Source organism: Phragmites australis, chromosome 9 (genome assembly GCF_958298935.1).
Source record: "Phragmites australis chromosome 9, lpPhrAust1.1, whole genome shotgun sequence".
NCBI classification, from domain to species: domain Eukaryota; kingdom Viridiplantae; phylum Streptophyta; class Magnoliopsida; order Poales; family Poaceae; genus Phragmites; species Phragmites australis.
Window position 1 is genome coordinate 7,299,807 of NC_084929.1, and position 26,651 is coordinate 7,326,457.

Sequence of the window (26,651 nt, forward strand, 5' to 3'; positions counted from 1 at the left end):
GACAGCAATCACAGCATGGAAAAAAGCTAATTCAGCATGGAGGGTAATCAAAAGCAGTTCATCACAACACAGGGACTGCAATCGGAAGCACGGACGGATGGTCTGATGGAGAGCCGGAGAGCTGTTAGATCAAAGGATAGATTAGCTCATGCAGTAGAGGGGGTCGGGCAGCTTGAAGGTGCACGCGCCCTTCGGCACGCCGAGGATGTCGCTCCACTGGTCACCGATGTTGCCGACGATGACGTAGCTGGCGTCTTGGAGCTTCTGGCGCTCGCCGGGCTTGTAGGCGATGGCTGTGGCCTTGAACCCAACGGGCTTGAGCAACAGCTTACACCAGCCGGAGTACCACTGGCGGCGGAGGCTGACGACGTTGATGGCCCTCTGGTCCTCTGTCCGGCCCGTCAGGAACACCGGCTTGATGCGGAGCGAGATAAGCTTCCTGAACAGCAGCTACGTCTCCGGCGGCGCCGGCGCGCTCCCCTGGCCAGCACGTACTTGTTGAAGCTCGTCGCGTTGTACGGCTTAGTACTAAGTAAGAAATGCATAAATATAATAATTAGCAATGTTAATCATACATTTTGGATGACACTAAACGATAAAGTTGGCCAATTTGCATTGGCCAAGTGGACCAGTAATATATGCATTGTACACAACACAGCAGCGTCCTACTCCGATCTGACATCTCAAGGAATCACATGCATCGACATCGCCATGTCACCATCTGCCATATTTTTTGCTCGGCACATGCATATGGCCTGGTCCAACAGAACCTGTCCTTTCCTTCTTCACAGATGGTGGTCCAACATAACCTGTCCTTTTCCTTATTAGATGGAGAGGAAAGGAGAACATACATTTTGTTAGTCATTAATTTTTCAGAAGATATCTACTCCGTCATTATTGGTTATGTCTCCTAGATAGCGGCTAGCTGAGTCAACTAATTGTTATATAATCACACAAATTGTGCAACTTGAAAGAAAACCAATGTATTGGTTTGTGTCAGATTGTAAAGGGATAGGCCTGCTGCATTATCGGGTAAATTAGTTTGAGCTTCGTTGCATCAACTTGGTGTCCTATGGTCGGCAAGTGCACTACTACATAACACTGTATATGTAGCATTCTATCAGTACCGGTTTAATAATAATCGCGACTGAAGATGTATCAGTGCCGGTTCTTAAACTCTCACATACGAACAACGATTGAGACACTAAGAACCAACACTGATAGTCAGTGTCAGTGTCAGTTTTTGGCTCGAACCGGCACTAATATTTCATATACCAACATGCATTGATATTTGCTACAGTATAAAAGCCCACCTTGTCCCACCTTCTCCCCTAGCTCAACCAGAAAACAGCCGCCGTGAGCCCAAACAAACAGCATCGGTCGCCATCTTTTTACCGTATTGTGGTTGGAGGATTCAAAATTTGTTGGAGGAGTTAACTGCTCTAAGGTTAGTGAGATAATCTATATTTCATTTTTAGATAGATTTAGTTGGTAGATTGCTCTAGGGTTGATGGTTAGTGCTTGTTCCATGGTTATGGATTTTGAGATCCAATTGTGATCTAATTTAAGAAAAAATTTCAACTTTGTCATTGTTAAATTTATATATAGAGATGATCTACAATTTATTCTTAGTTGTATTTAGTTGCTAGATTGCTCTAGGTTTAAATTTAGGTGGTTGTTTCTTGGTGTTGAATTTTGGAAGGAGCAAGAGCTCCAATATCGATATAATTTAGAGAAAGATTACAATTTTATCATTGTAGATGATTTAATGAGTAGATTAAAGTCACATGTAAATAGATATAGGTGCGTACAATAAAATCTAGGGATAATTGCAAATTACCACTATTTGAACCGTTATTTCTATTAAAAAAATTACAAAAATACCATTAGAACTGTCATTCGAGTGGCATCTTTACAAAAAATAAAAAACCAGGGAGTATTTGCAAATTCTCCTTAAATCTAGCTCAAATTTTCTAGTATGTGGATTGCGTACATTCTTAAAGTCTTGAATTTAAATAATAATCCAGTGGATTTCCTCTATTCATTATTCAACCAAGTGAATTTAACACAATTCATAGAATATTGTGTTGTAGGGATGGCATATCCACCCACAGGTCGCAATCGGACATAGCAACCTTTGAAAGGTAGGTCACCCGACCTGGCCCAAGTAATTTAATGAATTTGTTCGAGATTTTAAAATATTTAATGATTACAAGTTGAATTAATTTAATTAAAATGATTTATAGATGGACCAGTCATGGACGTACAAGGATTGAGGGCCAGAGTTCTTTATTGGAGTTAAGGCTTTTTAGGCTGTCGCGGCGTACAAGAAGCAAAAAAGGAAGCGTGCTAATCACTATATATGTTGTTCGTGTGTCAACTACAAGAGCAAGAAACAGTTTTCAAATCTAGAACAGATCCGTGCACACTTAATTTGCAAGGGTTTCAAGGCTGGCTATACCTGCTGGACTGAGCATGGTGAACTTGAAGATGTTGGGCATGAAGGGCAACCAACAATCGAAGAAGACAGAGGTAACGATATGATGGCTCACGAAGACTTCGATATGTTGGCATTTGAAGATATTTTTGTTGAGAATGATGGAGGGGACACTTTTGTTGGCAATAGTGAAGACGACATAGAATAAATGTTGCGTGATGGGGAGGGGAGCTTCACCAATGAAAGACAACATCAAAAGTTCTAACACATGGTAAAGGACTCTAAAACACCAGTTTACCCAAACTATAAAGATGCGCATAACAAGTTGCATGTTGTGCTGACACTAATGCAAATGAAGGCTAGCAATGGTTGGGCCGATAAGGGCTTCGATGAATTATTAGAATTCTTAAGGGAATTGCTTCCAAAGGGGAACACGTTGCCCAAAATCACGTACAATGCTAACCAGGTTGTCTGCCCGTTGGGATTGAAAGTAGGGGAAATACATGCATGTGGAAATGATTGCATGTTGTTTCGTGGCGAGGATGCAGACTTGGAAGTGTATCGCGTTTGCAATGCACCATGGTACAAGCGCAACATTGATGATATCGAGAGCAATATCGTGGGGGTCAATAGAATGAAAAAAAGACCCCCATTAAGGTGGTTTGGTATTTCCCTATAATCCCCCGTTTGAAGCAATTGTTTGCTAATAGAGCGAATGCCGAGTTGATGCGATGTCATGTCGAACAACGCAAGAAAGATGTAATGCTTAGACACCCTGCTGATAGCATGCAATGGAGGAGATTCGATACAAAATACAAGGAATTCAGAGATAAAGTGAGGAATATAAGGTTCGGGTTGAGTACATATGAGATGAATCCTTTTGGTAGAACGAGAAGTACTCATAGCACTTGGCTCGTGACTCTCTCTATCTACAAACTTTCACCTTAGATGTGTATGAAGCGGAAGTACCTTATGATGTCTTTGTTGATGAGTGGGCTGAATCAACCAGGTAATGATACCGATGTGTACATCAAACCATTAGTTGAAGATCTTCTTGTATTGTGGAAAGATGGCGTACGGGTATAGGATGAGTACAGACGTGAGAATTTCACTCTACGCGCAATGCTATTCGTAATGATCTCAGATTGGCCTGCTCTTGGTAACCTATCAAGGCAGACTGTAAAAAGGTATAATGGATATATTCAGTGCTTGAAGGAACTGGGGGGCAGTGGCTGATGAACAGTCAAAAAATGATGGGTCACCATAGGTTCTTTCGTCTGGATCACCCATACCACAAGAATAGAAGTGTTTTTGATGGGACAGTGGAGCATCGTCAAGTTCCGAAAATTCGCACTGGAGAATAGGTATTTAAGATAGTAAAGAAACTTAGAGTTGTACTTAGAAAGGGGCCAGACAGTACAAAAATCCCGGCTAGGCAACATGCTCCTATGTGGAAAAAGATATCAATATTTTGGCTGCTGCCTTATTGGAAGTATCTTATGGTCCAACACGCAATCGACATCATGCACATGGAGAATATTGTGTTTGATAGCTTGATTGATACATTACTAGACATATCTAGCAAAACAAAAGATACACTAAATGCATGGCTAGACCTGAAAGAAATGAATCTTAATAATGACCTACATTACATACAATTAGACAACGACAAAAAGAAACTTCCCACAACTTGCTACAATATGAGCAAGGAAGAGAATATTAGCCTATGTGGTTGCTTGCGTGATGTCCAAATTTCGATTGGTTACTCCTCCAACATCAGGAGCTTAGTAAGCATGAAAGATAAGAAGTTAGTTGGCATGAAGTCTCATGATTGTCACATGATGATGACGTAGATGCTTCCAGTTGCAGTTAGAGGTATTCTCAATCATAAAGTTGTGTTCGTTCTTCAACGAAATTTCACAAAAGGTCATTGATCCGAACAAACTGGCAAAGCTGCAGGAAGATATGGTTCATATTATATATCACTTTGAGACTATTTTCCCTCTGTTTTTTTGATATAGTGGCCCATCAAATTGTTCACATTGTGGGTGAGATAAAGAGACTTAGATCCGTGTTTTTGCATCAGATGTATCCTTTCGAAAGGTTCATGAGGGTTCTGAAGAAATATGTTCGTAACCGAGATCGCCCGGAAGGTTGCATTGCCCAAGGGTGGAATACAGAGGAGGTCATTGAGTATTGCATTGACTGCAAGAAACTGAACGCGATTGGTATATCTATACCTCGCTATGAGGGGAGGCTAAAGGGGAAAGGAACGATATGTCAAACTTCAATCCATATCAAATATCGTGTTTCATTCACTCAAGCACACTTCGCAGTTCTCCAACAATCACTTGTAGTAGGACCGTATGTCAATATGCACATGAGTATGCTATGCTCCACAAATCCAACGAGGTTAGAGAATTGGATCGCAAGAGGGCACATAGATAATTTCGGTAATCGGTTACATCAACACATGATGGGTAAGGATTGAATGTACGAGATGTCGCCTAGAGGGGGGGGGGGGTGAATAGGTGTTTCCTGAAATTTAAAACTTTGCAGCGGATTAAAGCGTCCGGATACTCTGGGTAAATTTGGAGTCTCCAGGTTATACAGACCTGGATACTCCAAGTGAACCCGGATACTCCTGCCTGATCAGGAAATTGAAAAACTAAGAACTTTTAAGAAAACCTAATTTAGTCTATGAGTTACCATATGTTCTAATAGATGTCTAAAGACCTATTGATCAACAACCGCAACTAAACACTCACAAGCAAGTAGATCGGGGCAAATCGCCCAAAATCAACTAGAACAAGAAAGTGTGCAAAATGTAAAGGAGACAAGAATTTGTACCCCGAAGTTCAGCCACTCCACAAAGAAGTGCCTACGTCTCCGTTGAGGAGCACACAAAGAGTCGGGTCTCTTTCAACCCTTTCCTCACCCAAGCGACCACCAAGATCAAGCTTACTCAAATCGTTGGGGTAATACCAACTTCCTGGGGCACTCCAGAAGCTTTGGTGCTCTCTGGGTGATGCCTAACCATCTAGGAGCTCAAGGCTCCAAGAGTAAAGAACGTGGATCCACGGCTTGGCGATGAAATCAAGTGCTCAATATTGGATTTAAGCTCACTAGCTCTTTAGTCTCACTCTCCTAACCCTACTTTCCAAATCTTCAAAGATTTAAGGCTTTAGAGGAGTTAGGAGGGCTATTCAATGGCTATAAATGAGTTTATTCATGAGTTGTTCAGCAGCAAATGAAGGAGGGGGTATTTATACCCCCCCTAAAAACTAGCTGTTACTGTGCTTTTAAATTGACCCGGAGTATCCGGGTCAACCCGGAGACTCCGGGTTGGCACACAACGCACAGGCACAGGCCTGTCTGGAACCCAACCTGGAGGGTCCGGATGAACACATAACCTGGAGTATCCGGGTCAACCCGGAAACTCCAGGTTAAACACTTAGGCTCTAACCGAGACTCTCTACCGGAGTAAAGTCCGGAGACTCCGGTCACCCGGAGTATCCGGGCCAACCTGAAAACTCTGGGTTAAAACATTAAACCTATCCCGAGAGCTTGGCTCGGATCTCTACCCAGGGACTCTGAGCTGCTGTCCAGAATCCAGAGTATCTGGTCCAACCCGGATACTCCAGGTTCAGACAAAACAGAACTTTCCCAGTGTTTGCGGATTATTGTGTCTCTCAATTTTTTGTTCTAAAAGGATATCATGAGCACTGAGACACCATCAAAACTATCAATACACGTCCCTCTTGATAGAACAATATTCCTAAAATCAAATTAAAAAATAAAGCAAATTAAAACCTATTGAGTAACTACATGCCGCTTCTCTTTTCTTTTGAGGGATGTCATCGTTGTTTAATTTATCCATCGGGACTAAAATCTATTCATAACCTCAATAAACACGTTAGTCCCTTAATCGTTTGTCATCAATTAGCGAAAACCCACATAGGGGCCTAGATGCATTTTTAATTTCCCCCTTTTTGGATATTGATGACAACACGATTAAAGTTTACCAAAGATAATTGAATTAAAGTATTTTGAGTTCTAATATATATGGTGAGCTCCCACTAAATGTGTGCATTGATTGAAATTTGAATTTTAGATCAAATGCACATATTTAAAGGAATTTTTATGAGTGCTCTCCCTATATCTTAGCATTCGTGGGATGCAAGAGAGTGAACATGATAAGCATTGATGCATATGACAGGATATATCACCAAAAAGAAAGAGAAAAACAAACATTAAATTAAGCATCTCATAGCATCACACTAACACAAATAAAAACTTACAAATATTAAAGATCAACTACTAGCACACCACCACATAGATCAATACAAATTATTACATAGGTCTTACATGTTCAACGGAAACGATAAAGATTTGAATACATAAGAGAGAAGACACATTGCCCAGAACCCAGAGAGTCCGGGTCAACCCGGATATTCCGGGTTGGAGCAGAACAGATTAGGCATTCTCTCCCCCTTTTGTATCAAGCATCAAAAAGGAAAGATAAGCAAAGATGAAGAATTACTCGTTGTCTGCCTCAAAGTCCTCGTCTTCAATCACCATTGTCTCTGTTGCCATCATCATCATCATCATCATCATCATCATCATCATCATCATCATCATCATCATCATCATCAGGAGAACTAACCTTGACTTCTGCTACGTCCTCATCCTCAGTCTCCTCATCATTAACCTCTTGGGCATGTGAAGTCCCGGCAACAGTTTGAGCCTCGTCATACCAAGCCCATGGATTGTCAAAGGTCTCAGGCTCGCTAACCTCTTCCTCAGAGGCAAGTGGAGAGTAAGGGGGCTAAATCCCCAAATGAGAATGAATGACCTTTTGTCTCTCCTCTATCTTCCTCAACCTCACATTAGTCTTGTCTTTGATTCCTTGATCTTTGTGGCATTATGAGTGCAAATTCTGAATATAGCCTTGAGAGCATTTTCTATAAAGGAAGGAGAGCCACATGAGGAAGATCAACGCTTCGGAGCTGCCCTTTGTGCACTTTGAGCCTCGGGTGGAGGAGAAGGTGGAGGTGTATAGGATTTTTTGCTCACCAACCTCATCCTATAGGGCTCAAGCTTCACTTCTTTGAAAATGTTTTTCTTGGTGACCTTCTCAAACATGTCCATGATGTATGGCGCATAAGCACAACTTCGGGTGGGAGAGTGTGATGTAGTATGAATCTCTTCCCATATGTAATCCACCACACTAAATGGAGTGGTCTCATTAGACATCCTAGCTAGAAGGTTTCTTGAGATACCTTGTACCATTGTGGCGTCTCCACTTTTTGGAGCCAATGTGAGACGGAACAAGGAGTTGATATATTTGTAAAAAGGCCTCATGCCCGTAACCGAGAATCACTATTTTATAAAAGTCCGCTTGAAAATCACTCCAAAAGCGATGATTAGCCACATTTTTCACATATTCAAATGGATTCTCATATCTTTCTGTTTTCACCTTGCTTGTCTTTTTCATATAGTTTACAACTTGTTTGGGCGTATCCATTGTTGTATGCATCCTGAGAGGCCTGTGAAGCTTCAAAGGACCCATCATGGGACTTTCATCTTCCTCAATCTCTTCTTGCCTTTTAGTACTAGAGCCTAAGGCCACAACTTTTCCTTTGCCTCTATCTCCTATTGTTCCCCTTCCTCTTCCTCTTCCTCGAGATACCAAAGCATCACCATAAGGTACATTGGCGGTTTGGATTGCCTCATCAATCCGAAAACCACTAGCTTGGGTTATCCTCACCTTCCTAACAACCTTGCGAACTCGCCTCTGTCTACCACCATTGCCACTTCCGCTCCCACTGCTACTATCATTGCCACCAGATTCAGCGAGCTGCAGAGGAGAATCGCTTTGAGCATGCGGATCAAATTGAGCTTTCGTCCTTCTTTGATAAGTTTGAGAGTCAAACTTGTCACGACCCATCTGGATATACGCTGAGATAGATATGAATAGAATGCTTGAGATTAGAGAAGGATTGCACAAGATTTGAAATGATAAACATTTCTCAGATGAACAAGACTGGATAGCCCGGAGTATCCAGGCCAACCCGGATACTCTGGGTTGCCCAACTCTAAGAGAAGGATATGTGATTTAGTCATTTTTCTAATACATTGCAAAACCCTTGAAGTATGTGGTTCTAGGATGGATAAGGAATATTTCTACCAGAGAGATTCGACTCTAGATAAAGACATTGAGAGATCGGGTTAAATGTTCTTGAGGAGTACCTTTAGGTCACACGACGCATGGAGAGTTAATCCGGAGGGAGGGTCGGAGAATCCGACCTAGAGTTGAAGGTGATTTGATGATGAACTCGCAAAACCCACAGTCGAGTTTTGAGATCACCGGAGGGGGCTTCTCCACGGTGAGAGGGTGAAAGAGGAGTTGAAAAGATGAAGCGAAGGGGTAACTTCTCGGGGTAGATGTAGAAGCCTGGATGACCTGGAGTATCCGGGTGGACCCGAAGACTCCGGGTTGGAAATTAATTCCAAACCGAGAGGCTCTCTTGGAGGAGAACCTGGATCCTCTGGGTTCTGTCAACTCGACAGATGTGGCCAGGGAACTGAGGACCTCCAGAATCCAAATACTCCAGGCTAGGCCGGACTATCCGGGTTCTGTAGTTGATAGAACAAAATTTTGAGCTGAGATATGATGAGGATTTAAGAGAGATTGGATATTTGGACATATAAGACACTTTTATCACTTGTGATAAGCCAGCAAACAACAATACATAACAATGATCACAAGTAGCAAATTATGATCAAAAGATCAAAGAACCAAATATTTTTTTAAAATAGCACACAAATGACATTTTTGCAAACTCCTGACTACCAAAGCTATAAAGCTAAAACAATCAATTGTATGCAACATATCAAGCCACGTTGCGAGAATTTAGGATATTTAGCTCACTTGTCAATTTTCAAAACCTTTGCACATCTAGTGGCTTGGTGAGGATATCAGCTAGTTGTTTTTCGGTTCTCACATGGTGAATATCGATATCCCCTTTGGGTGAGTGATGTCTCAAGAAATGATGTCATATGTCTATATGTTTGGTTCTTGAGTGTTGCACGGGATTGTTGGCTATTTTGATGGCACTCTCATTGTCACACAAAAGTGGGACTTTGGTCATGTTGTAGCTATAATCTCTCAAGGTTTATCTCATCCAAAGAAGTTGAGCACAACAAGCACCCGTGGCAACATACTTGGCTTCGGCGGTGGATAGGGCTACAAAATTTTGTTTCTTTGATGACCAAGACACCAAGGACCTACCCAAGAATTGGCAAGTCCTGGATGTGCTCTTCCTATCCACTTTGCAATTGGTATAATCGGAATTCGAATAGTCGATGAGTTGAAAGGATGAACCTTCAGGATACCATAAGCTAAGGTAAGGAGTATGAACCAAATATCTAAGAATTCTCTTAACATCCACTAAATGGCACTCTTTTGGAGTGACTTGAAATCTTGCACACATGCACACACTAAGCAAAATATCGGGCCTAGATGCACAAAGGTAAAGCAAAGATCCTATCATGGAGCGATATACATTTTGATCCACGACCTTCCCTTCTTTGTTGAGGTTGAAATGTCCATTGGCTTGCATGGGAGTCTTGATAGGCTTCTTATTCTCCATGTCAAACTTCTTGAGCATATATTTGATGTACTTGGTTTGACATATGAAGGTCTCTTCCTTGAGTTGTTTGATTTGAAATCTTAGAAAAAACTTCAACTCTCTCATCATTGACATTTCAAATCTCTTAGTTATGATCCTACTAAACTCTTCACAAAATATTTTGTTAGTAGAACCAAATATAATATCATCGACATATATTTGGCAAACAAATAAATCATTATCAATATTTTTAGTGAAAAGAGTAGAATCGACTTTGCCTATTTCAAAGCCTTTCTTGATAAGAAAATCTCTAAGGCATTCATACCATGCTCTAGGTGCTTGCTTAAGTTCATAGAGCACCTTATGGAGTTTATGCACATGATGAGGATACTTAGGATCTTCAAATCCGGATGGTTACTCTACATAAACCAATTCGAAGATTGGTCCATTTAGAAAAAGCATTCTTCACATCCATTTGATATAGCTTGAAATCATGGTGAGTAGCATAGGCAAGTAATATTCGAATAGACTCAAGCCTAGCTACGGGAGCATAGGTTTCACCAAAATCCAAACCTTCGATTTGTGTGAAGCCTTGAGCAACCAACCTTGCCTTGTTGCTTGTCACGATCCCATTCTCATCTTGCTTGTTGCGGAAGATCCATTTGGTGCCAATCACGTTTTGATTGGGTCTTTCCACCAATGAGCATACTTCATTTCTCTTGAAGTTGTTGAGCTTTTATTGCATGGCCATCACCTAATCTGGATCTGCAAGTGCATCATCTACCTTCAAAGGCTCCAAAGAGGAGACAAAGTAATATTAAAATTTTTTTGCAATTCTAGAACGAGTGGTTACCCCATTTTGTATATCACCAAGTATATTGTCGATAAGGTGATCTCTTTGGACACTTTGATGAACTCTTGGGTGTGGCACTTGGGATTGGGGTTGAATGTCTTCTGTCATTATCATCGAGAAATTTGTTGGAGTCATCATGAGCTTCGTTTTGATCTTGACGTTGGTCTTGATCTTGAGTTGATGTAGATGGCTCCATTTGAGTTGATGAAGATGGATGAACTTGATCATTATTGGCCATTTGTAGTTCTTGGGGCTCTTGAGGCTTAATTTCATCTATTTCCATCTTCTTTATCGCCTCGCTTGGAATTTCTTCATCTCCTAAAATATTGGGATCAACTTGCTCCACTTGGGAGCCGTTAGATTCATCAAATATCACGTCACATGCAATTTCAGCACAACCGGTGGTTTTGTTGAAAATATGGTAGGCATAGGCATTTGATCCATAACCAAGCAAGAAACCATCATCTACTTTAAGTGCAAATTTGGAACTTCTTATTTTCTTATTTAGATTAAAGAATTTACTACCAAAAACTCTAAAGTATGAAACATTATGCGTGTTACCGATTAGAAGCTCATAAGCGGTCTTCTTCAAGATCTTGTGGAGATATAACCGGTTGATGGCATAACATGCGGTGTTGACGGCCTCTGCCTAAAATTGATCTAAAATCTTGTATTCATTAAGCATTGCCCTTGCCGATTCTATGAGAGTCCTATTCTTTCTCTCGACAATCCTATTTTGTTGAGGGGAGTACGGTGCCGAGAACTCATGCTTGATCCCTTCTTCATCAAGGAATTCTTCAACTTCTCTTGAATTCGCTTCCATTATTGCTTCTCACCCTCTTGATCTTCACATCGAATTCGTTTTGAGCTCTTCTCATGAATTTTTTAAATATGGCTTGTGTTTCACTTTTGTCCTGCAAATAGAATACCTAGGTGAAACGAGAATAGTCATTAACAATAACCAAACCATATTTGTTACCGCCAATGCTTATGTAGGCTATTGGTACGAATAAATCCATGTGAAGTAGTTCCAATGGCCTTGTGGTCGTCATCACATTCTTGGCGGGGTGAGGAGCTCCAGTTTGCTTTCCCGCTTGACATGCACTACAAATTATATCTTTCTCAAAAGAAAATTTTGTTAGTCCAAGGATGTGCTACCCCTTTAGAAGTTTAGACAAATTCCTCATGCCAACATGGGCTATCGGCGATGCCATAGCCAACCCATGCTAGACTTAGCAATCAAGCAAGTTTTAGGTCTCACTTCATCTGTTGAAAAATCAACAAGATAAATTTTACCTTTCAACTTACCGGTGAAGGCTATTGAGGCGTCATCCCTTCTAGAGACAGTCACACCCTCATTAGTAAAAAGACAGTTGTAGCCTATCTGGCAAAGTTGTGATATAGATAACAAATTATAACCAAAAGATTTAACTAACAAGATATTTGAGATAGAATGATCATTGAAAATAGTAATTTTACCTAAGCCAATTACCTCTCCTTTCCCATCATCACCAAAAAACTATATTTTCATGAGATCCTTCATTTTCTTCAAATGACGAGAACATCTCCTTCTCTCGGTCATATAATTTGTGCATCCACTATCTAGCACCCAACTTGATCCACTGGAGGAGTAAGCCTACAAAATAATTTTAGGCCTTTGTTTTTGGTACCTAAATTTGTTTGGGTCCTTTCATGTTAGTCACAAGCACTTTTGGTACCCACACATTCCTTTTCACCACTCTATCTTTTGAGCGGGCACCAACATATAGAGCAACCACTTTATCACGGTGGTTCCTCCTAAGCACATAAGATACATAAAATGTGGATTGAGGTGCATGGCATTTGGGTTGTTTGGCTTGTGTGGTGAGACCATTTTGCTTTCCTCCCTTGATGAACTTGAGGCACTCCTTGCCATTGATCACCACATGCTCACTTGGCTTGCTTGTATACATATCAAATCAAAGACCTCTCTTTTGCCTATTGTCCTTGGTCTCAATGGTCTTGTATAGTGCATCTTTGGATTTGTATGTCTTGATGCACCCATACTTAACCAAGGCGTTTAGCCTCTCATTTCTTTTTGCAATGCTTGTAAAGATTGAACATCAGTAGCACAAGCATTTATATCAATATTGTAATAACAAGAGCAACCATTACTAGTGGAAGCACTAGAGAGTAAGGTTGCATCATTAGAGGTGGAAGTGCTATTCTTAAGAGCATCAAATTGCACTTCAAGAGTTTTATGAGATACATCTAAACATTTGAAATTCTCTTAAAGTGTAACATTCCTACTCTCAAGACTAGCAATGGATTCATTGGCCAAGCTTAGTTGCTTGGTCACTTCCTCAACTTTCTCCCTCTCTTTAGCAAGGAGCTCCTCGAGTTCAAGGTTTCTCTCCTTTTCAAGAATGAATAAGTCCTCTTGCTTCTCAAGGATCTCCTCTTGACTCTCTATTGTTTCCATTAGTTCTTTTATTTTAGACATGACATTTTTACTAAGACCTTTAACCATGTTTTCACAACCACTATCACTATCTAGGAGCTTGGATTGAGATTTTACCTTGTGCCCTTTTGCTATGAGACACTTGGGAATGTCGTCGTCATCACTCATGTCATCAAAAAGTGACTTTGTTGTTGTAGAAGAGTGAATGGCGATGTTGGAGACTCCTTCATCATCGGAGTCGGAGTCGGAGTTGGAGTCCCACTCCTCGCCAATGTGAGCTTGACCCGAGTACTTCTTCTTGTGGGTCTTGTACTTGTCCTTTTTGAAGGTCTTGTTCTTCTTCTTGTTTGGACAATCGGTGACGAAATGGACAACTTCACCGCACTCATAGAAAGCCCTCTTGGATGTTCTTCTCTTAGGCATATCTCTCTTGTACTTGCTATAGCCACCCTTCTTCATGAATTTCTTGAATTTTCTTACAAAGAAGGCTATTTCTTCATCATCCGAGCTCTCATCTTCACTTGAGCTTGATCCTTCAACTTGCTTGCTCTTGCTTGCCTTGAATGCTACTTCTTTTTTCTTGGAGGTGGAGCTTTGCTTGATAAGGTTTTTAACTTCATTTGCTTCCTCCTCCATAAGCTCATGAGCAAGGATTTTTTCCAAGCACATCACTAGGTGTGAGCCTCTTGTAATCTCTTCTTTCTCGGATAAGAATCACCAAGGTGGGTTTCATGGTGCAAAGGCTCTTAGTAATCTTCTCACAACCATGTGATCATCTAGCTCTTCACTTCCAAGGCCTCTAATTTTGTTCACCAACACCATCATGCGATCATACATTGCTTGAGGGGTTTCATCATCATCCATCACAAATCTTCCCAATTTTCCCTCAATCAACTCTATCTTGGACTCTCTCACACTTCTGGTGCCTTCATGTATGACTTGGAGTGTGTCCCATATTTTTTTGGCCTCCTCAAGTCTATCCACCTTATTGAACTCCTCGGGGCTCAAGGCGCCAAGAAATAAACTTACGGCTTGTGCATTACAGTGGATGATATGCTCTTGTTCAGGAGCGAGTTCTTTATCTTCATCCGGCAAATCACAACCTGTGCAAACAATCTTCCAAATACTTGGATGAAGAGAAATTAAATACAATTTCATTTTGTGCCTCCAAGCGGCATAATGTGTACCATCAAAATACGGTGCACGCTCGGATGGCACGGATATATAAGAATTAGATGCATTTAATTTATCATAATTGAACTCAATTGCTACTCTTTTCCCTTTACCGTTTCCTGATGTCGAAATGACATTCTTTGGACTCTTCATGCTCTTTTCCCTGGATGCTGACATCTTCCAATCCTTCAAGCGGTGAAGCCTTGAAGGGGGTTAGGCTGTGATACCAATTGAATGTACAAGATGTCGCCTAGAGGGGGGTGAATAGGCGTTTCCTAAAATTTAAAACTTCGCAGTGGATTACAGCGTCTGGATACTCCGAGTAAATCAGGAGACTCTGGGTTATACAGACCCAGATACTTCGAGTGAACCCGGATACTCCTGCCTGATTAGGAATTCGAAAAACTAAGAACTTTCAAGAAAACCTAATTTAGTCTATGAGTTACCACAAGTTCTAATAGATGTCTAAAGACCTATTCATCAACAACCTGCAACTAAACACTCACAGGCAAGTAGATCGGGGCAAATAGCCCAAAATGAACTAGCACAAGAAAGTGTGCAAAATGTAAAGGAGATAAGAATTTGTATCCCGAAGTTTGGTAACTCCACAAAGAAGTGCCTACGTCTCCGTTGAGGAGCTCACAAAGAGCTGGGTCTCTTTCAACCCTCTCCTCACTCAAGCGACCACCAAGATCAAGTTAGGGTTGCTTACTCAAATCGTTGGGGTAATACAAACTTCCCGGAGCACTTCACAAGTTTAGGTGCTCTCCGGGCGATGCCTAACCGTCTAGGAGCTCAAGGCTCCAAGAGTAAAGAACGTGGATCGATGGCTTGGAGATGAAATCAAGTGCTCAAGATTGGATTTACGCTCACTAGCTCTTTAGTCTCACTCTCTCAACCCTACTCTCCAAATCTTCAAATATTTAAGGCTTTCGAGGAGTTAGGAGGGCTATTGAATGGCTATAAATGAGTTTGTCCATGAGTTGTTCAGTAGCAAATGAAGGAGGGGGTGCGGGGGTATTTACTCTCCCCCTCAAAAACTAGCTGTTACTGTGCTTTTTGAACTGACCTGGACTGTTCGGGTCAACCTGGAGATTCTGGGTTGGTACATAACGCACAGCCACAAGCCTATCCGGAACCCAACCTGGAGGGTCTGGATGAACATAGAACCCGGAGTATCCATGTCACCGAGACTCTCTGCCGGAGTAAAGTTCAGAGACTCCGGTCACCCAGAGTATTCGGGCCAACCCGAAAACTCTGGGTTAAAACATTAAACCTATCCCGAGAGCTCAGCTCGGATCTCGACCCGGAGACTCCAAGCTGTTGTCCAGAATCCGGAGTATCCACTCTAACCCAGAGACTCCGGGTTCAGACAAAATAGAACTTTCCCGGTGTTCGCGGATTATTGTGTCTCTCAATTTTTGGTTCTAAAAGGATATCATGAGCACTAAGACACCATCGAAACTATCAATACGTGTCCCTCTTGATAGAACAGAATTTCTAAACTCAAATTCGAAAATAAAACAAATTAAAACCTATTGAGTAACTACATGCCGCTTCTCTTTTCTTTTGAGGGACGTCATCGCCGTTTAACTTCTCCATCGGGACTAAAACCTGTTCATAACCTGAATAAACACATTAGTCCCTTAATCATTTGTCATCAATTAGCCAAAACCCATATAGGGGGTCTAGATGTATTTTCAAAGATTCGGATGATGCGCTGTTGGAACTGCTGGCTAATGACCCCATCGACTACAATTCGCACACTCCAAGCATACAAAATTAATGGCTATACATTTTATACGAGAGGACAAGACAACAAGAGCACTAACCAAAATAGTGGTGTCTGTATTGATGCCTATGACCGCGCTGGCAATAGAGAGACCTACTATGGATTCATAGAAGATATTTGGGAGCTTGAATATGGCGAGTTGATGGTCTCTCTGTTTCGGTGCCAATGGGTCAGACTTCCAGGGGGAGTCAAGGTCGACAAGTATGGGTATGACTATTGTGGACCTCAAACTCATCGGATACAGAGAACAACCATTCGTGCTTGCCAACTATGTTGCACAAGTCTTCTATCTAAAGGACCCCGACTCAGCTAACAAAGAGGAGCGTCACGTGGTTCTTCAAGGAAAAAGTAAGATTGTCGGTGTTGAGGATGTTGTCAATAAAAAAAGACAACGACAAATTCGATGACCTGCCTCCTTTTGGAGAGAATGTCAAATTGCCTCTCATTGATGACACTGAAAAAGCTACCTACACATGCCGTGACCATAACGAAGCATTAATTGTTTAATGACCACAGCTATCGTGTATTTGCTGAATTTTTTTGAAAGTTCTAATCTGAGTGTCGGACCTGGCGATCGGACTTATGTGACACCACTCTTTTCTTTGGTTAGAAATCTATATTATTAAGTTTGTGCATGTTTGAATTGGTTAAAATTAAAATTGGATTAAAAGGAGAAAATCAAATAAAGAGCTAAAAATCACAAAGTTAACCAAGAATCAGTTGTTAACGTTGATTTTCCTAAAAGAATATGAAAAATTAAGATTAACATAATTGGTTTCAAATGGGTTTTTTATATGGATATTTCATAATTTCATTACAGAATTAACTAGTTACAGACTTATTAATGAAATAAAGATGATTTAGTGCACATTTCAAGCATACAAGTATTTTTATCATGTAGGCGACAGTAATACGAACTCAACAAATTTGGTTTCATATTTTTCTCAACTCTAATCATTTTTCTATGAATTTTTCAAGTTTTAACCAAATTTAACAATAGAAGAACATTTCTAGGGAGAAAATAATTATCAATACCGGTTATAAGTAGTAACCGACACTAATACTTTAACTGTCAGTACTAGTTAGTACTTAGAACCAGCACTGATACATGTATCACTGTCGGCTAATGAATAGAACCGGCACTGATGCTTCTGCTATATATATATTCAACACTGCTCCTCATTTGCTCCATTCAGCCTAACACTGCTCCTCCTCCCGATGGGCTGTATCCTCCCCGACTACCGCCTCCTCCTCGACCGCCGCATCCTCCCCGATAGTCCTCATCCTCCTCGACCGCCGCATCCTCACCAACCGCAGCCTCCTCCCGGACGGGTCGCCTCCTCCCCGGCCACCGCTTCCTCCCCACCCGCCGCTTCCTCCCCGACCGCAGCCTCAACGCGCCGCATCCTCCCCGGCCGCCACTTCCTCTGCGACCGCAGCCTCGACGCGCCACATCCACTCTGGCCGCCACTTCCTCCCCGACTGCAGCCTTGACGCACCTCATCCTCCCAACCACCGCATCCTCCCCGGCCACCACTTCCTCCTCGACCGCACCTTGACGCGCCGCATCCTCTCCGGCTGCCGCCTCCTCCCCGACCACACCTCGACGCGCCACCTCCTCCCTGACCGCCGCATCCTCCCCAGCCATCAGTTCCTCTGCTGATATTGTGTTATTTTGATGTACATAATTTTGTGCATCGTGATTATTATTCTTCCATGTATATGGATCTCCTGTAAAAACCAATATCTTCCTGTTCACAAATTCCAAATTCTCTCTAAACGCATAGTTTTTTGCATGTATCAGCTCATACAAATATATTTGATTGTATACATACCAACTTGTTGCAGCTAATGAAGAAGATATGGTGAGATTAACATAACATCCATGTTGAGTGCTGGCCGGCTCGGAAATGACAATGCAGTCTCACTCACCTATTAGCTCCAAATGGTAGCACATCATCACTGATTATGTAATCTGTCCAGTAGTCCAATTCACTTCTTGCTGCAGATCAACATTTATATAATAAAAGGGTTGTATGTAAACTATTTTGTTGATGGTTGTATGTAAACTATTTTGCATCAACATATATATTCGCATAGAAAAGTAATTTTTCAATTATCTAAAATGACGTAAATTTTAGAGTCGAGGCAGTGTACATTGTCAAATGCCATGTGTGAGCATGCATGAATCAGGAACTTATTTCAACTCAGTTAGAGGGAGGCCTGGGTGACTATTTTCTTCCTTCGTAATATAAAGATGCATATTTTGTTTGAAAAATATAAAGATGCATATATAGTTCCTCCTAAGTATTCTGAATTGAAAAGGAAAACATGAGGTTGCATATGTAAGTGAATAGGGTAGAGTTCAAACCCTTCGATTAACAAGAAATCTTAAACTCCTTATCCTTGTTATAATGAAACTTGACATGTATGCGGTGTATATATACTGTGATGAGTCCAGATATGATGTTTTATGATTTAAATTTATGTGCTTGTGTATATATGCTGCGATCAAACTTAATGTCTCGTGAATTAAATTTATATGTGCGTGTATATAAATATACCGTACACTATTGGTGGTAACAGCCAAAATTTGAAAATAGGTACGGTATTGGTGTCAACCGTCAGATTTTAAAAAGGCAAGAAATGCCTATCAGTGTCGGTTTGTTTACTCCACATATCATGCCTCATAATTGATACTCCACATAGGTGTACTATCAGTGCCGATTGGATCCACGAACCTGCACTGATGCTGATTGGGAACCGGTACTGATAGTCAGTGACTATCAGTATCAAGTAATTAGTGGCGGTTTAAAACCCGTTACTGATAGTGATTTTGAACTATCACTATGAGGGTTTCTATTGTAGTGGTGCGAGACGTTATACGTTCAAGGTACTATATACATATATGTCAGACTATGTGCACTATATAGTAAAGATGTCGAAAACTTTTTTCGATTATCTAAAAACTGTACATACAAGTACAACCGAAATCGTGGGTGGCATAGTAAGGAAGGTTTGACAGGGACGTCTCGTCGATGTCAAACACCAAACCTCCTTGATGTTGCCGACGAGCTTCACTGATTCGGTGTAGGCAAACGGCCTTGTCGATTATGACGTGCGAGTCACACTGGTAGTGCCCGCCACTACGCCAGAACAGCACATTATTGACAGGTGATAACCGTCATTAGTGACGGTTACCGCACCCGTCACTTTTATTGCGTCACTAATGATAAAACATTATTGATGGGTTGGGACCCGCCATTAATGACGGCGGAGTCCCAGAAACAGGTTGGAAAGCTACCCGTCACTAGGACTCAGTCATCAGTGACGGGTGAATTTACCACCCGTCACTAATGTTCTCATCCACCGATGGGAATTATCTGTTTCCTAGCTTCATCCTGAAGCAATGTCAGGATTTGGCAGCCATCTTCTCCTACAAATAAGACACATCCAGATACATTCATGCCATAATCACCATTCATTTGAAGATATGCAACCACAAATTACATAATCACATTTTAGGGACATCTAGATACAACCCACATTGTAGGGACAAAGTCACGAGATATGCAACCACAAATTACATAATCAAAAGTCCTCAAAACATACAACAGCACAAGTCCACATCAAGATAGTTACAAATTACATAAGTCAAAAGTGCAACCACAAATTACATTAGTCAGAGCCCTGCCTCCCTACAATAGAACTCGCCTTTCAAAGAGATGACTTCGTTCATTAAGAATGAAGCGATCCGTGCTCGAATGTTGGAGAGTGCAGACTCCTCGATGTTGCCATCCGGTACGCTGAATTCCTACTTTAGGAAAGTAGTTATCGAAAAAGTATGCAATTAGCGTGAGCAAAATCATTTTATCATCGGATATTTGTAATGAATAAAAGTAGCAATGAAAAGAGTATGCAATTATCTTACATCTGGGGATTTCATATCCTTTGCTGCCATGAATAGCTAAATGTGACGCGCAATGTAGAATCCGCAGGAGTTGCCCGGTGGTTGTTGGTGGCACTGGAGTGGAAAAAAAATTGTCAGTTCAAAAGGAAAAAATGTAGTAGTAGAGTATTTACAAATATGTTTGCTGGCACTTACCGTGAAGGCGGTCTTATGTGTCAGTGTGCGGGGCTCCTTCGGATCGTACTTTGTATCACAACGTATATACATGTCGAAAGCCCTACATAAGAAGAGGGATCCAATAGTCAACATTTAGTGTAAGTTTGAAAAGTTCAATATGTAACCTAAGTCATGAAGAGCTTACTCGTCGAGGATTTGACGACAGTATAGTCACGTTGTCCCAGTTCACCGTTAGGTCCCACCACTGGTCTTGATGAATCGAGGTACCAGACCAAGTTCTACTTGGGGACAATGACCAGTAAGATCCAATGACCACCCGTGTTGTGGGCGGCCATCAGGTAGTCCCTCTTCAAAAAGTGGCTCATTGCCCTAGCCACATATTCCACAACGAATTGCCTTTGTTGTCGCATGATAGAAATCGACATATTTTGGGGGTCAAGGAATCCGAAGGGCTCTTTCTTCCTCGTTTCTTGTATCAAGTGTCTGTAGATAAGAAATTAGTTAGATTGGAGAATTTAGTGATAATAATTAACGAACGTCTAGTTTGAAAGGCCTTACAATGTAAAGTATCGCAATAACCCCACGTCCAGGCCATTGAGGTTGAAGAGGTCATATAAGTAGTTGAAGCCCACGAGGAAGTAGCCGTCCCCAGTCAAGAAGTGACGATTTTGGTAATATAAGACAACGGAAATCTTCTTCTCTCTACAACCTTGCAGGTAGAAATTACGCAACTCAACACAAGGTTGTCCCGCCCGCCGAAGTGGATCTGCCGGCAGCAAGAGCTTCCCAGGCTTGAATTTTGAGTTTACCTTAGTCCAAGCTTCCCCTATCTAGCACTTCTCGGCGAATGAGTCCTTACCAGAGGACTTGCATTTCTTCGGCAACTGCTTCTTGGACCCTGGCCTGGACTTCTTCTTCTTCTCTGGGTTTCCCTCAGGTTGCTTAACTGTAGATGGCGGAGTGGGCAAAGGCTTCTTCTTCTTCTTTGGGCTACCCTCAGGATGCTTAACTGTAGATGACGGAGTGACCAAAGGAGACACAACTAGCACATCTCGAGGCTGAGGTTGGGGTAGGGAACTTAAACGAGGATCACTCCTAGATGGTTCCGTGTGCACTACGATGTCCCCCCTCTTTCATTGGATCCTTTGAAGACAAGCTTGACTAAGCTTTTGTATCTCATCATTGGGGGGGGGGGGGGGGACGGGCAAATCTGTGTCAACGACATTGGCATGTACAAAATCCACGAAGACCATGGCATAGCTAGGACGTATCGGGACTGTATGTAACACCTGGACATTTGGATGCACTTGGCCCTTTGCAATATAGTAGCCTCTAGGTCTTATGACCAGCAAGCACGGTGTGGGCCCATCGATATGTTCTATGGTATTGGGCTCCATAGATGGAGAGAAGGCAGGTTGTTCAACCTCCCTAGAGGCTTGACTACTCTTGTGACTGTGTTATCAGGGTGCCGTATCATTGCATCGTTCTTACGACCATCCTTGTGCCACCGCAACAATTGAGACACCTTTTTGTTCTGGAACAAACGCTTCAAACGGGGAATTATAGGGAAATACCACATCACCTTTCTAGGAGGCCATTTTCTCTTGCTGCCTTCCTCCACGTCATCACCGTCATTTCTACGCTTGTATCGATGGGTTTCACAAATAGGACATTGATCTAGGTTTGCATACTCTCAATGAAACAGGACACAATCCTCCTTACATGCATGTATTTTTTCTACCTCCAATCCTAAAGGATAAATTATCTTTTTCGCGTCGTAGACGGTCTTGGGCACCTTGTTCCCCTCTGGTAGCATGTCCTTTAGCAGATGCAATAATGCTTTGAAACTCCTATCAGACCAACGATGGGTTGCCTTCAATTGCAGAAGCGTAAGCACCGCAAACAACAACGTGTATTTCTCGTTACAGCCAGGATAAAATGGTGTTTTTTAGTCTTGCACGAGTTCCCTCAATTTGGCAAACTCACCATCACTATACTCGTCGTGCCCCTCAGCATCACGCACCATTTGGTCCACATTCTCCATGAAATCCACGTAGTCATCATTGAATCCTAATATGTTTGTGTCCCCGAGATAATCATCCATATCACCATCTGGCGGGAGTCTTTGATCCATACTGCTGTCCGGGAGGACCTGATCCATTTCCCCTTCGTTAAGGCCTTCTCGCTATGTTTGTTCCAAACGTGATATCTCTCTTTGAATCCACACATTAACAAGTGATTGTACACATTGTCAGGTTTTAGGAACTTCTTCTCATTCTTGCAATCACAGCATGGACACCATATTGCCGTTTTACTCCGACCTTCCATATCCGCCACCACGATGATCAAGAAAGACTTCACCCCGCTTATGTACTCGTTACAAGTACAGCAATCAAGGTACATCCAACTTCGGTCCACCATCTACAAATTGAAAAAAAATAATTCTAAATAGAATTAATAAAGAAGGTAGAATAAGTATAAAAATTCTAACTCAATTTAACTAAATTAAGTGTGTACGTGTGTTCTAGTGATATTCAAGCCAACAATTAACATTCAAGTATGATACATGTTATCTATGGCGAAGGATCCTAGCTAATTTCTAATGGGCAAAGATAGGTCCTAATCCCATTCGAGGATATGTGGCCCGAGTAGGTTTCCATGCTCTTGAGGATACGGTTCTGGAGAAAATTTTGGCAGCACCTCCCCGTTGTTCTCGAAATACATGGCTTGACAACGAGCCGAGAGGGTGTGTATCCGGAGAACAACAGGGAGACGCCACCAAAATTCTCTCTAGAACCATACAAGAGCACAAAAACCTACTACTCGAACCACATATCCTCAAACTGTACAAAGTACGTGGACAATTCAGGAGCATCTTCTTATAAATATGATGAGTTACCAAGTCATATTTATAATCCAACACTCCTGAACGGGAAACGTAGGTTACGCATGCATGTACACTAAGGGGGACAATCCACATATATCAAGATCTGGGAGAATGAGCAAAATTGTTGATTCCAACTCAAACCCTAGAATTCACCATGCATATATGAGCAAGAGGAGGAGAGGGAGGAGGCAAACCTTCAACGGCCAGGGACAGACACCAACTTTAAATCACCGAGATTTGATTTGGCCTCAACAGAATCGCCAAAAAAATCACCCCTTTGCTGAGCAGCCGCGGCGGACAGACACTGTCTAGTCGTCCTGCTCGATGAAGAAAATAACAGTAAACATCACTCATTAGTGATGGATATCACCCGTCACTAATGAGTGTGCCATTAGTGACTGGTCTCATCACAATCTGTCAGTAATGAGTGGCCCCGGCAGTGAACCTCCAAGGCTACATTTAATGACGGGTTATAAGGACACCAGTCACTAATGATTTAATATTAGTGACGGGTGCTAAAGACACCCAAGCACCCGTCACTAATGATTTAACATTAATGATGGGTGATAAGAACACCCGTCACTAATGACACATTAGTGACGGGTGAAAACTAAGACCCGTCACTAATGACTTTACAAGAAGAGATCGAATTTTAGATCAGAGGCATGCATGCAAATAGAGAGAACATCAACAAAACAGAATAGGGAGTACTTCAAGAACACAGACATACATCCAGAAACTTGAATTTAACTCAAGTCGGTCATACAATATAGTTATGCATACATTGCGTACTTATCCAAATGTCCATACATCATTACACTTGAGCATTGTCGGAGCACGTAACCTCTGATATTTAACATAGTTGAAATCTAGAATATTATATCCTAGTACTTCATCGATATACATTAGCACATGAATTAGTGCACTCTCTTTCGCTTCACATGGACGACCCAATGCTTTACCATAGACAGTAAACAATGTCTTATTAGCTGATTGATTTCCACTTAAATGAAACCTTATATCAGCCTGGTAGTTGCCTTCAGCAGTGAAGTCCACTCTGGGTCCATAAAAGCTTGACCCAAGATGCTCCATGGCTTGATCTAAGATAGCATGAAAGCTAATTGCCGCAAAGGTGTCACCAAAAATATCCTACAAGCAAAGAAAATAAAATTATGAAAATAATACACACTAAAAGTCATGTATATCAAAACACCGGATTACATATTACTGTACCATATCATATTCATTGAACTGAGCAAGCCTCTCACTGATCGAAGTCAAATCCTCTTCGCCTTCCTCAAGCGCTTTTATACAAAAATAGTTGTAGTCAGGCAAAAAGAACCCATGGTCCTCATGCACTTTCAGGCACTTTTCAACGGTAGTTTTTTCGGAATGCAATAAAATCGGTGATGCATTGCCACAGGCCCTAATAGTGATATCCCCACTACTTTCTCCCCTTGAACGTATGTCAAAAGAGATAGATAGCTTCACAAAATTCCTTCCATCTAGAGTGGATTGCACCAACGGTACAATATCACTTATAGTAGGGATTACCTTTTTGAGCTATATAATCGGTTTCAACACCTACATGATAGGATGATATGAATTGAGCCTAATGTACTATAAAGTCAATTAAATTGATGTGTCCTAATTAGTGTTACTATGAGCCTAACAATGAGGGATAAAAAGAAAAGAGGTTACTATGATCAGTCTCGATCGTGGCTGGTGGGGGAACATTGGTGGGGAAACGCCTGGAGGGTAGTGTACGCCTGGTGCGCAAGCCGATGGAGGAGTTGTCGGGATCCATCCAAGTCCGCCACGGTGATGGCAATGGCCCCCGCCACTACCTTGATCCATCGCCCTAACCCTAGCGGGTAGATAGGGCGACGACATACGTTGGGCTGTGGTAGAGGGGGGAGGATGGCGACAGCGTCGGCGGCGAGGTGCGAACGGCGGCGATGGCGGGAGGAGGAGGCAAGCAGACGTGAGCGGAGATGAGAGTAGTCAAGACAGAGAAATGGACGGATAGGACTGGTCGAGCAGATAGTAGTGGCCGGCGAAGAAATTAGTAATGAGTGATAATGACACCTATTACTAATGTGTTCGTCATTAGTGACGGTAATAATTGGACCTGTCACTAATTACTTTAATAGTAGTTACAGGTATCATAACGACCCGTTATTAATGAGTAGGCTACATTTAGTGATGTGTGTCTCATATACCCGTCACTAATGACTAAATTATTAGTGACAAACTTTAGTGTGATCTGTCACTAATATCTTTAATGATGGATCGTTCGCTCGCCGTCACTAATAAACTCTCATGAGTGACAGGTCTTAACCAGTCCTAGCCCGGACCACATATTAGTGACGGGTCGTCATTAGACCCGTCACTAATAGTACATTAGTGACGTATACCGAGAAACTGTCACTAATGATATATCTTCTTTTGATGGTTTCTTAAGTAAGTACACCGAGCATGTAAGTAGCCGACGTAGCTCTCGCAGTTCGCCGCCATCATCTTCCACCCCCGCTTATTGTATGCCACCATTGCTAGCCGCCAGTTGTCGCATAGCACCCTCGTGCGCCGCCCAGCGGAACTCAACAGTGGGCGCAGCACGTGGATCAGCGCCGCCACCAAGTCTTCCTTGAGACACTCCGCCGCTGCCTCCACGGCGCGCGTGATCGACATCTGAATCTTCAGCTCCCATGCGTTGCAGGAGTCGACGATGGCCACCAGGGCCATGAGAAGGACGAGGACAGAAGCGGGGCTGCTCCAAAAGCCAATATTGTATTGGAAGCGAGAAGCTCCTCACGGCCGGCTTGTTTAGCTTATGTGCAGGATACGAGAGTTCCCCTTTACTTCAGTAGTATTTGCCCATCACCGCCATTGCTAAAAAGTTAAACATTTCAGTTCTTAAATATTAGTTTTTATCTCCAAATATTAACAACAGCCCCTAATAAAGTTTATTCAAAAAAATATTAACTTCAAACAGTCAGAGGCATTATATGTATTGCACATTTTATTAAACTCAAAAACCATCAACCAGACCATCTAAAAACAGGTGGCCAATTTTACATAAATAGCTTTTAAAAAACAACTTCTTCAATATCAACGGCCAAAAGGTTTTGAAAAAATCCAGCCAAAAAACAGGCTGTTAATAGAGGGCTAGAGGCTACGTGCTAGAGGCCGCGTGGCTGGTGGGACCCACATGTGAGGGCTAATCAGGCATCGCGTGAAACACGTGGTGTGGTAGCTGATTGTGCGACAGGGGCAGGTATGGACGGTTGCGATGGAACAAGACTACAAGAGGACGCGGCGGCCAGCCTGATCCGACCGGTGCCTACG

General features: G+C 42.0%; 1 pseudogene; it reads right to left on the reverse strand.

The window, feature by feature from the left end:
- On the reverse strand, positions 1 to 26,153 carry LOC133928579 (stem 28 kDa glycoprotein-like; annotated as a pseudogene).
- Positions 26,154 to 26,651: the final 498 nt, after the last annotated feature.